This window comes from Macaca fascicularis, chromosome 10 (assembly GCF_037993035.2).
Source record: "Macaca fascicularis isolate 582-1 chromosome 10, T2T-MFA8v1.1".
Taxonomy (NCBI): domain Eukaryota; kingdom Metazoa; phylum Chordata; class Mammalia; order Primates; family Cercopithecidae; genus Macaca; species Macaca fascicularis.
Window position 1 is genome coordinate 120,316,028 of NC_088384.1, and position 12,900 is coordinate 120,328,927.

Here is a 12,900-nt window from a genome sequence, read left to right on the forward strand (position 1 = left end):
AAGCCTTTATGTGGACATATGTTTTTATTTCTCTTGGGCAAATATCTAGAGTGGAATTCCTGAGTCATATAACTCTATATTTAACATTTTGAGTAACTGCTGTGCCATCTTCCAAGCGATTGTGCTATTTTACATTCCCATCAGCATTCTATGAGGGTTCTCGCCAACACTTGTTACTATCTGTTTATCTTTAAAATTACAGTCATTTTAGTGCAATGGTATCTGAGTGTGGTTTTGATTTGCATTTCCTGGATTACTAGCTGTTGGGCATCTCTTCATGTGCTTATTGGCCATTCCATGTTATCTTTGGAGAAATGTCTATTCAAATCCTCTGCTCATTTTAAAATTGGGTTATTAATCCTATTATGAGTTATCAGAGTTCTTTATTCCGAATACAAGCTCTTTATCAGATACATGATTTGCAAATATTTTCTCCCAGTCTTTGGGTTGTCTTTTCACCTTATTGACAGTGTTATTTATTTATTTATTTAGTTAGTTAGTTAGTTTTTTTTTTTTTTTGAGACAGAGTCTCGCTCTGTCACCCAGGCTGGAGTGCAGTGGCCAGATCTCAGCTCACTGCAAGCTCTGCCTCCCGGGTTTACACCATTCTCCTGCCTCAGCCTCCTGAGTAGCTGGGACTACAGACGCCTGCCACCTCGCCCGGCTAGTTTTTTGTATATTTTTAGTAGAGACGGGGTTTCACCGTGTTAGCCAGGATGGTCTCCATCTCCTGACCTCGTGATCTGCCCGTCTCGGCCTCCCAAAGTGCTGGGATTACAGGCTTGAGCCACTGCGCCTGGCCAGTTAGTTAGTTTTGAGACAGAGTCTCACTCTGTTACCCAGGCAGGAGTGCAGTGGCATAATATTGGCTCACCGCAACCTCCGCCTCCCAGATTCAAGTGATTCTCCTGCCTCAGCCTCCCAAGTAGCTGGGACTACAGGCGCACACCACCACACCCGGTTAATTTTGCATTTTCAGTGGAGATGGGGCTTTACCATGTTGGCCAGGCTGGTCTTGAATTCCTGACCTTAAGCGATCTGCCTGCTTCGGCCTCCCAAAGTATTTGGATTACAGGCGTGAGCCACCGAGCCTGGCCATCAGTGTTATTTTAACTACAAAAGTTTTGAACCTTGTTGAAGTCCAATATATTACTTTTTTTCTTTAATGGCTTGTAGTTTTGTTGTCATAGCTAAGAAACCATTGCTTAACCCAAAGTCAGAAGGATTTACCCCTGTGTTTTCTAAGAGTTTAGGTTCTTACATTTAGATATGTGATCCAGTGTGAGTTAATTTTTGAGAGGGTTCCAACTTCATTTTTTTTTTTTTTTGATATCTAGTTGTCCTAGTGCATTTGTTGAAAAGACTGGTTTTTTCCCATTAAATTGTTTTTGTGCCATTGTCAAAAATCCATTGATCATCAGTAGAGGGGGTTATTTCTGGACTCTCAATTCTGTCCCACTTATCTACATGCCCGTCCTCATGCTAGTAGCACATTGTCTTGATTACTGCAGCTTTGTAGTAAGTCTGGAAATTGAGAAGTATGTCTTCCAACTTTTCTCTTTTTCAAAATTGTTTTGGCTAGTCTATATTTCTTGAATTGCCATATGAATTTTAGAATGAGTTTGTCAGTTTTTGCAAACAGAACAAAACAACACAGCTGGAGAGGTCAGAAGTGGTCAGATTCTGGTGAGATTTAGAAAATAACTTTGGCAGGATTTGGGGCCAAGGATGACCCTCAAGGTTCTGGCTTAGGAGCTGATGACTGAAGAGGGGAAGAGGAAAACCCCAAGTCCCGTGAGAAGCAGATATTGTGGGCAGAGAGGAAGCAAAAAGGAGAGGGCGTCTGACATGGGGTGGCTGGGTGGTCGGTACAGGTGACCGACACGTTGGGGGTGAGTGTTTGCCACAGAAGGAGGGACAGACACGCACTGCGGTGATGCGTATGGGCCCTCACATGCCCTGTGAACATGAAGCCACCTGTTGTTTCAGTAGAGATGTGGGTGGAGGCCAACTGTGCTGGGGAGTGAGGAAGAGTCAGCAAGGTGTGTAGTTATGAAGCAGGAGGAGATGGAGAGGGGGCCGGGCCGGGACGTGCGGTCAAGAGAGACTGTTTTTAAACATGGATGCCTCAAGCCTGTTGAAGAGTTGGAAAGAGTGTTTCAGTATTCCAGAAGAATGGAGGGAAGAGTTGATCTTCCTGGGAACTTTAACTGACAGTGGGAAGGAGGTGGAATAAAGTCCAGAGGGACAAGCCGGCTCAGCAGAGAGGCAAGACCCCACCTCCTTTGCTGGAGCTGGAGGAGGGCTGAGGGGTGCATGGGAGGATGGAGGTGTGGGCTCCTCTCAAGCGACTACCCTTCGCCTCCTTGCATACTGAGCGGCGGGCAGTAAAGCTCCTGGCCCCAAAGCCCGAGTCACCGGAGACGCAAAACCGAGTGAAGACCAAAACATTTGGCTTTCCACACTTACCACCTGGCCTCTCCCTCGGCCTGCCTGTTGTTTTGTTCTTGTTTTCAGAGTGCGGAGGCTTCGCACAGTGGAAGGGGGTCGGGTTGCCAGGGCTGGAGTGGATCAGAGCTAACCGCCACAGGGATTCCCACCCAGAGGCCCAGGGGATACACCATGGAGGCAGTGGGTTCAGGCCAGATTCCAGGCCACCCAGCCAGCATGAAAGAACCATGGTCACCCGTGTGGGGTCCCCCGTGGGGCTGTGCGTGCCAGGAGGAAGTGTGTGCTGGCAGTGGGTCAGCGGGCAGCTGGGGTGTTAGCTCTGGGACAAGGGGGCTCTCCTTGCCATGACGACAGGAGGAAACCTTGGGGTAGGCCAGCAGCACTGCCTGGGAAGAACCCAACAGAGTACTGGCTTTCAGTGGAAATGTCCGTTTGGGGCCTGGGTCAGGCTGGTCTCCAGTTTGCAGTGATGCTGAGTTGGAAAAAGAGGGCTTCGTTAGGAGAGGGACAGACAGGGGCTGCAGCTCAGCTCTGCACATCTCCCTGGCGTGTGTTGGAGTCTCCGGCCAATGAGGGGCGGTTCCCTCTCCTCTGGACCCATGTGCGTCGGTCTCAGCGGAGCAGGCCCCGTTTGTTTACTGGGTTTTTCTGCCCACCGGAGCTCCACACAAGTGAGTCTGGGGCCACTGTGGGGACAGATATGGGGTGACCTTGAGCAGGCAGGACTCCAGGTGCAAAGATGTCGGGTCCCCAGAGAGGGGTCCCAGCCAGTGCTGCCCTCTGGGTGCCGTGCTCCGGGTGTTGCAGTCTCCGAAGTTCCGTTTCCCATTTGCATCGACGAGCAGGGATTCAGATTAACTCACGAGAAACTTAATAACCCAAGAAAACAGGCTCGTCTGGATGAAAACCTCCACTTCACTTCAGATTCCCGACAAGAAAGTCCGCAGTGATGGCAGCAGTGCTGACGTCCTCTTGGGTTCACTTCCAGGCTCGTCCATGTGTGTCTCTCCATCTCCAGATAATTCTTTCCCTCTCACTTTATGGGTGAAGAGCTGAAGTCTCAGAGAGGGTAGGGACCTGCGGGCCAGGCCTGAGTTGGCGGCAGAGCCCTGCGTGAGCTCTGGGGACGCTTGTCCCTGTTCCCACCACAGAGTCCATGGAGCAGCGTGACTCCTGGAAGGACGGGGCATCTCCGTGGAACCCTCCACATTTCTGTGGTGAGTTTTCCTCAGCACGTGGCCCTGGATGTTGTTTTGGTGCACGGGGGCTCCACGTGCTGCCAGGGATGCCGACTGTGTGAGAGCAGGTAGGAGAGCTTTGTCTGGGGCGGAGCCTACTGAGCCCGTGGGGCAGGGCTTGGCCACACACAGGCCCCAGTGGGGGACAAGAGGGCCACAGGAGAAGAACTGGCATACCTTACTGGGCTTCTAGTAGTGATTGTTGTTTGCTGCCAAGACATTTCCTGGAAAAGGGAGGCTAAATCATGTCAAGGTTGAGCCGGGTCCCCGAGTCCTCATAAAGGAGGTTCTAAGCTTGGGGGTATGTACTTTGATTACTGTGTGCTCTGTATCCCAGGGGTTTCACCAGGTGCCATTCTGCTCTTTGCCCAGAGAAGCTCGGCGGCTTTGCTGCCTCAGGGAGGCAGGAGTGGCTCTTTGGAGCAGCAGTTGATCCCCGGGATCCTAGTGCAGTAGATGTGGGGCCTCAGGGGTCAGGACTTCAGAGCCCAGGGCTGACTGACCTAGGGACAGGAGTATAAGCGTGTGGGCAATGAAGAATTCCAGGGCTTTATTTCCAGACTCCCATGGGTGTGTGTGGGTGGAGAAGCCCAGTGAGCTGGTTATCTCCAATCCAACAAAACTGGAGGTCCCTTTGCAGAGACTCTTGCAGTTCGTGTCCATGTGGCTTCTCTGAGAAGCAGGAGAGACTCAGAGCGGGACTCAGGGGAGTCGTACTGGGGAGGCAGCGTCTCCTCTGGAACACACAGACCTTGTGTCCTTCCCTCCAGCTGTCAGCCAGACGGGCCCCGGTTGTCTTCATGTTTACATACGTAACGGTAACAAGAAATTCTGCTTGAGCCAATCAGCCCAGTGAGCAGGTTTCTGCAGCGTCTTGTCTCCTGGGACAGATACTTGGAAAGTGAGCCCTGTGCACTTCGGGGCCTTGTCTCTCAGCTTTTGTTGTCACCATAAAAAAAGAGACACGGAGAACCCCATGCCCCATCTTCAAAGTGTGAAGCACTCTCCCCGCTGGCATGATTCTTGTTGGTTCACTGACGGGTGTTTTTCCTCCCGATACCCCACATCCCTGTCACAGAGTTGAGAACTGGATTACCCGGTGGGCAGGCTGGGTCCCAGTTTGAGGCACCTCACACTGGCTCAGTGCAGATGACCAGTGGCAGATGGAACCCAGGGGGCCTAGAGGTCTTGGGCTATGGGGAAACTCCCGCGGCTCCCTCCTCACTAGTCCAGGCACCGGAGCATGCGGTGGGAGCCCTGTCATCTCAGCGACTGACTTACAGCTCAGTGAGGGGAGGCACAGAGTAGGTGCACGGAGAAGGTGCCGAATCTGAGTGGTTTTCCTTGACGGCCAAACCGGCTTTCCTCTGTGTTTCCGCTCCGGAGGGTAATCGAAGCCCTTTACTGGGATAGAAGCATTTCCAGATAAGAAGAGGATGCTGAGGCCACAGCCACAGGGCTGCCTGGGGCCAGGAGTGGCCAGAATCCTAGAGAAAAATTGTTTGGGGATGCACCTCAAAAACACGAGGAAAAGAAAGAAAATGGGTGGGAATAGTGTGCCTTCGGCAGAATCCAAACTCACTTCCAAGGCGAAGCCAGAGCAGAATGCAAGGATATTCATTTCCTGTTTTTATTGTTGGTTACTTAATGACCTTCCTTTGAAATGCTGCAGTTATGTAGAAAGCAGGTTGTCATGGAAACGGGGAGTGACGTGCAGGGAATAGGTACACAATGCATTTCTTTGTCATGTCCAGCTGATGCATTCAGCCTCTGCTTAGACGTGGGAATTTATTGAGGAATTAAATATTAACTGGAGGCATTGCCCTGGAGAGAGGCAGAAACACAGGGTGAGAAAAGATGCTGGAAACCAGGGCAAAGAGCATGCTGAGGGCCCTGGGATCCTGCAGGAGGCAAAGCTGATTGGAGACCATGGGTGGATCTCACTTTCTTCAATCAATGGGCTCCAGAGAAGTCGTGCAAAACAATCTTCTTTTTCAAATGCATATGTACTGTGCCTTCTTTTGAGGGGAAGAAGGATCTGGTTGTAAGGCGAATAATTACTCATTAGTCAGCTCATTTTCAAGGTTGGTGAAATGCCAACTTTTCTCAAGGTGGGTTTCAGCTGCCTTGTCCCAGCAATCTTTGGTGGGCGTGGTTGTCAGTGGGAACCAACACCCACCCAAGGCATGTTCCATGAGACGGCACCAGAGCTAGGACAACGGTGCAGAGGACTGTAGGTGCTGGAAGACTCCGAGGAGGCTCCCGAGTCAGAGAGAAGTTGTCTCTTGTCCCTGAAACGGCCGCGGAGCCATGACCTTGTCTGTTTTTCCGGTGGCTTCCAGGAAATGGGGGTTGAATATATGATGTTTAAAAAAGTGCCCCAAGTTTCTCACTTTCTCCCCTTGAGCCAGCATGGCTGGCACCCACCAAGCTTTCCTTTTCTGACCTTGTGCTTTTCAAACCCTCAGAAAATGAGTTCCGGGGTGAGCTGCTGAATCAGAGGTGGACACACGGAGGCAAGGCCAGCAGCTGCAGGACCTCAAGACACCTTCTTGGCAGACACTGCAAGGTGAGGCGTGAGAGGGCAGCCCCTGTCTTGGGGCCCCACCCCGTGGCTGCCTGCAGAAAGCCTCTCGTTGGCTGCAGGCGTGAAGCGTGGAGACGACTTTGGGTCTGATCCTCACCAGAGTCCAGGTTAGGCGAAGGGAAAATGGGGACTAGGATCAGCAATGCTCTGGTCACTTTAGAATTAAGGGAAGAAAAACGGCGACTCTGAGTAGATCAAAACTAAAATGTGACCCCAGGCCGGGCGCGGTGGCTCACACGTGTAATCCCAGCACTTTGGGAGGCTGAGGCAGGTGAATCACTTGAGGTCAAGAGTTCCAGACCAGCCCGGCCAACATGGTGAAACCCCGTCTTTACTAAAAATACAAAAATTAGCCGGGCTGTAGCTACTCGAGAGGCTGAGGCAGGAGAATCGCTTGAACCTGGGAGGCAGAGGTTGCAGTGACCCAAGATTGTGCCACTGCACTCCAGCCTGGGTGACAGAGCAAGACTCCATCTCAAAAAACAAGCAAGCAAGCAAGCAAGCAAACAAAAACCACCAAAATGGGCCGGGCGCGGTGGCTCAAGCCTGTAATCCCAGCACTTTGGGAGGCTGAGACGGGCAGATCACGAGGTCAGGAGATCGAGACCATCCTGGCGAACACGGTGAAACCCCGTCTCTACTAAGAAATACAAAAAACTAGCTGGGCATGGTGGTGGGCGTCTGTAGTCCCAGCTACTCGGGAGGCTGAGGCAGGAGAATGGCGTAAACCCGGGAGGCGGAGCTTGCAGTGAGCTGAGATCCGGCCACTGCACTCCAGCCTGGGCGACAGAGCGAGACTCCGTCTCAAAAAAAAAAAAAAAAAAAAAAAAACCACCAAAATGAAAACGTGACCCCAGAGTCTCACTTCCCTGCTTTGAGGTATGATCACATCTGGGCTCTGTGTTGTGCCTGAGCAACTGTTCCCTGTTCACCCTGCTTTTACCTGGGCAGGCTGAGAATCCCTACAGGATCTGACAGCAGAGATTGCTGGCAGGAACTTATGAAGTCTGTTGGCCTTGTTTTATTTCGATCTTCCTAAGGGGAGGCAGATGGTGCATGCCCTTCTTGTACCTTCCCAGGATATAAGATCTCCCCTCGGGGACACTCCCAAACTGTGATATCACATGTGCTTACAGCCACTGTTCTCCACCACCAACCCTCTAATTCTAGAACTTCGCACCAATACTCTCTGGGTGAAGCCAGGTCCCAGGGTCAGGTGACCCTCACAGCTGGACGTGGAGGCTGACAACAGGCTTAGGGTGAAGCCTTCCCGGATACCAGTTTCTGACCTCTCTTTTTTTCGCATGTAGATGCTTTCCAGCAAGGATCCAGCTGTGACTCAGGGCACAGCTCAAGGACGGTGATGGCGCAGGGTGTAGGCAAGGAGGGCTATGCAGTTGCGGTGGGAACTTCATTTGGGGGTGCTTGTATTTTACTCTCAAAGCCCAACCTTTTTCTTTTGAATCTGGTGACGAGAATGTACATTTTAATGGGTCTGTTATAGATGCCTCGTTAAGCGCCTCTGCTGTGTTTTGGCTCCCACAGGATTATCAGTGCTCTGCTGATCCACACTGGAGCCTGAGGCACAAGGAGGAGTCAGTAATATTGATCCTGTCTTGATTTAAAGTTTTGATATCTTGTTTATCATGGTTTTTTGCATCATGTTGATGTTTCTAAATATTGAATTAAAATATTATTTATCTTGGTCATTCAGTTTTTGGCCTCATTCCCCTTGCCCCACCCCAAACCCTGAGGATTCACATAGAGCTGTACTGGCCTGAGATCATGTGAGCATGAGAGTTACTTGATTTGAGGCCAGGGGCTCTGCATGCAGTGTTATCTGCAAATGTCTGGTGCCATGCCAGGGGTGGGTAAGAAGATTTTTGTCTCCCCCTGGCCCAGGCATGACAAACTCAGAGAGTTTGGCACCTACATGGACAACCCACGGCTGTTCAAAGTGCTGCTTCTGTGAACAAAGCCAGGGGCCCGTGCCCAGATTCTTGTGGCATCACCAGCTCTTTCATCTCTCTGTCTGAGGGTCATTTCCTTATTTCCCTTCATTTCTTGCAGATAGGGCCTGAGTTACTGCTCTGAATAGAGAAGCTAAGATGTAAAGTGTGCCAGAGAAGGTGAGATGATGAGAAAGGGTCGACTGCCTAGATAGAGGACAGTGGGGCAGGTGCAGGTGGAATCTCCTGACTAAGGAGGCTGAAGAGGGTCGCAGTACAGGGGATGAGCCGTGGTCACAGTGCGAGAATGTCACACAGCCATAGCAGCATCAGGGTCGGCCTTCCAGAGGCTGGCTTAGGACAGGAGACGGGTGAGGTGAGGAGCCAGCATGGGAGGGCAGTGAACACACAAACCCTGTGCAGGGGACTGTGACAGCCTGCGGCATGCCTCTGAGTTCAGCACCAGGCATGTGGACAGCTCAGGACCGGTTGGAAGGGGCTGCCAGAAAAGTCAGGTGGTGGCGTGTCAGTGGGGTGTGCAGGCACGGATGGTAGCTCCTCAACCCCCTTCTTGCAAATTATTCAGTGGACGACTGTAGAGATATGGAATCAAGGAAAAGATCAGTTGCATAGCCATTCAGCCAACCCTTCTTCCTGCCACCCAGGGCAGGGGGTGCCTCTGGCAAGGACTACTGGATAGAGGCTCCTGCAAGGGAAGGAACTGCCACTGGGTATGGCCCTTCTGGCTTGCCTCACTTGATGTTGTTGGATTCTACCCTGGGTGGGTATAAATTCCATTTATGCTGGAGTTTTTAACAGATGGATGCAGATATGGCTGCTTCATCAGGGTATCCATTATGTAGCTCTAATTTTTGATTTGGGAGTGAAGTGAGCCAGTATCCCATGCTTAGAGCTGTCAAGAGAACCCCTTCTCAGACATGTGTTAAATAATGCCCCATGGAGGTGTCCTTTCTGTATTCCAAGGAGGAGGCTGGTCTATTCTGCTGAATTTGTCAGGAGAATTTCAGAATTTCAGACATGCAACAGGAATCACCCAATGTGGGGACAGAACTATCTCTGCAAGGAACCAGGGGTACTGTGATGGCTGCCAGTGGGGTGCAGGGGTGAGGGCATATGGTTTAGCCTCAGAGATCTAGAGAGTGGAAAGCAGGATGTGTGCCCAGCTCACCGACTTTCTATACCTGTTCTGTGGGCTGAGCTGGCGGGCAGGTCCATGCTCCAAAGAAAGGGAAGGGAAGGGCCGTGGACGCAGCAGGTGATCCTCCTGGGATACTCGGGAGGGGAGCAAGACAAATGCTTGAATGCTGCTCTTAGATTGTTGAGTGGGAACGTGGTCTTCCACGATGCTCTCTGCCCTAATGGCTTCACAGCAGTGACAGGGAAGTTGATGCTGCCCTCAGTACCTAAGTGAGAGAAGAAAACAGGCCAGACCATGGCTCTGTCTTTCTCCCCTCCCCTCACTGCAGAGAAGTGACTGAATGTGTGTGAGGCACTGTTGGAGCCAGGCAGGGTGGGTGATAGTTTCTGGCCACCTCCTCGCCCTGAAGTCTTCATTGGCCCCTTCCTCCCGGGAAAGGGCTGCCTATGGTCCCCTGGGACTCAGCAGATGGGTCTCCGGGAGGAAAACCATTATGCAAGAGGCTCAACCGTCCCACCGAGACACTATAACCTTTGTAATTTTGTGGATTTTTAAAGAATAGTTGTCAGTCCATCCTAATTCTCCAGATTTTCTGGCTGTCAGAACACATTTTAAAGAAAATGAAACACTGTCGTGTCTCCTGCTCTGGTCCAGGGCTGGGTGAATGGCCCCTGTGGTGTCAGAACGCCCGGAACCCCCCAGCTCAGGGTTCCCACATATGGCCTGTGTGCAGCCCTCTGACCACGGCTCTCCACACACCCCAGCCCCAGGAGTTCAGAGATGTTTCTGACTGTCCCCATTTATTCATTCATCCACCTGTCCATCCACCCATCCTTAAATGACATGCACTAAGCAGCTCTCTGGAGGAGAGACAATGACCTTACAACCATGAATGAATGAGCTCATTTCAGATTGAGATGAGGACTGTGAGGGAAACAAACAGGCACAGGGTGGAGACTGAGAGGAGGTGGGAAGAGGCAGGGTGTTGGCCACCCAAGAAAGCTCCCGGCTCTACCTCTGGAGTGCCCCCCACCCAAATGTCCGCAGGTCACCGATCCATCCACCCTCCCCATCCCTACCTGGCTGTCAAGCCTTAGCAGAGCTCCCTGTTTCTTGAGCTCTCCCCGAGCACTCCCTGCCACCCTGGAGTGATGTACAGACCTTGGGATGCCAGGCTGGTGCCCCTCAGGGCCAGGACACCCTCCTGCTGGGGCCAGGCTTCAGCCAGGATTCTGTCCTTTGACCGGCCCTGGGCCATTGGTGCAGAAGGGATGTTGTGGGGGTTGAGGGAGGGAGCTGTTCAGCTCTCAGGGCCTGGCCTGGGGAGAAGCATGGAAAAGGAATGAAAGAGGCAGAGAGAGACAGAGAGAGAGTGAATGAGTGAGCGAAGAGAAATGGGTGTCCCTGAGCTGGGGCCCAGAATGGAGCGGGAGGCACAGCCTCTGGGGGCAAATGTGGAAGTTGGCACAAAGCCTGTTGGGCTTCATGGAAAATATCCAACCCTGACATCTTTGGAAGCTGAGTCTACCACTTCCCCTTAGAGGTTAGACATGAGTGGTTTGTTACTGGCTGTGTTTCTGGGTTCTTTTCATTTTTTATTTTTTTTGAGATGGAGTCTTGCTCTGTCACCCAGGCTGGAGTGCAGTGGTGCAATCTCGGCTTACCTCAACATTTGCCTCGTGGGTTCAGGCAATTCTCCTGCCTCAGCCTCCCAGGTAGCTGGGATTACAGGTGGCTGCCACCATACCTGGCTAATTTTTGTATTTTTAGTACAGTCAGGTTTCACCATGCCTGCCTCGACCTCCCGACGTGCTGGGATTACAGGCGTGAGCCACCACGCCCAGCCCTGTTTCTGGGCTCTGAGTGTATTTGTCACAGCTGCAGCCTAAGAGTCCAGATTCCTCTGCAGGTTTCAAGACTGCTAACTGCATTTGCTTGTTTTGGTTCCTGAGTTTGTAAACACCCAACTCAGGGCACTCTGTTTTAGCAAGGCCAGCATGCAGATGAGTCTGGAAAAGGGGCTGGTCTTCGTCGCACGTCACGGTGAGAACTATGTGTGTGTGTGTGTATATATATACTTTTTTTTTCTTTTTTTGAGACGGAGCCTCACTCTGTCGCCCAGGCTGGAGTGCAGTGGTGCAATCTTGGCTCACCGCAACCTCCGCCTCCCAGGTTCAAGTGATCCTTCTGCCTCAGCCTCCTGAGTAGGTGGGACTACAGGCATGCGCCACCACACCCAACTAATTTTTGTATTTTTAGTAGACACAGGGTTTCACCCTGTTGTCCAGGCTGGTCATGAACTCCTGACCTCAAGTGATCCGCCTGCCTCGGCCTCCCAAAGTGCTGGGATTACAGGCGTGAGCTACCGCGCCTGGCCAGAACTATGTCTATTTTCAAAAGAGCTTACATGGTTAATCCTGACTTAACTAAAAAGAAATATAAAACAGAACAAAGCAAAAACACACTTTTGAGGAGACGGCTTTTATATGGCACTAAGAAAGCAAGTTAAATGGATGGACAAGGAGACAGTTCTCTCGGGTTAATTTGGCAGCATACAACGTATTTGCATTTATGAATTATTCTCCTCCCCATAGTTTTCATGGTTTTCCTACTGAAGGCAGAACTATTGAAATATTAATTACAGCCTAAGACAAGCTCGCAGTGGCAGAATGAAGTTGGCATTGGAGAAACAGAGCAGGCGTTCCTGAGGGAGATTGCCGGCCCAGCAGTGAGAGTGGGTAATGGGGTCCTTCTGTCTCAGCAAAGGGAACTTTTCACCCTCAAGGGGAGAGGGCACTGGGTTATTTGTGGGTTGCACAAAAAAAGGGACCTGGTTGGTTTGTGTTTGGAACAAGTGAAGTGTGTTTTAAAAATCAATGAAAAATTGAGAAGTGTTTAATTTTCTTTGCATCATTGAGCTGCCCTTTGGGGCCCAGCTGTCATTGTGTGGTGGGGGCAGAAGGTCTGGGGGGCTGCCGCCCAGTGATCGCCAAGGTGAGCGTGGGTGGTGCTGGGCACAGGGCCACCCCCAGCACCCGCTCTCCATCTACCACATCAGGGTGCTGATCTTGCTGCAGGAGGAGAGCAGAGAATCCACCTCTGAAGTGCTTTGAGTTCTTTCGAAAAGAAACATAATGTAAATCAGGCAGTGCTGGTTTTGTCATGGCCTAGCCCGGATGCTTTCGTGTCAGCCGGCACTGCTGATTTCAAACAGCTCAGAAATCAGTGTCCCAAGTCACCCAGCTCTTACGGATTCATTCTCATATTAAAGAGCCTGTATTTTTTTTTCTTTGGTAGGTCAATTTTTTTCCCTTTCAAAATCAAAGCTACATGCACCTAAGAGAACTTCTCGCTCATTGACCAGTCGCTGCAGATAAACTGCAGATGGTGCTTGGCAGAAGGAGAGGCAGAGCTGTCAGCTTCATCAATGGGAGCTCACAGTTTTCAAGCAGCACCCATTACACATCCCTGCAGTCTCTCTATTCTCTGCTCTTTGAATAATTTATCTGCAGGAAA

At 51.1% G+C, this 12,900-nt stretch overlaps 1 protein-coding gene across 10 annotated transcripts in view; it reads left to right on the plus strand.

The window, feature by feature from the left end:
• The window catches only part of MYT1 (myelin transcription factor 1), an 82,022-nt gene that overhangs the window by 14,614 nt on the left and 54,508 nt on the right, over nt 1–12,900 (plus strand). For all 10 annotated transcript variants that reach the window (XR_010578811.2, XR_012419695.1, XR_012419696.1 and 7 more), the window contains exon 2: nt 6,158–6,258. The gene's annotated coding sequence lies outside the window, so the exon portion shown is untranslated. The remainder of the gene's footprint in view (nt 1–6,157; nt 6,259–12,900) is intronic.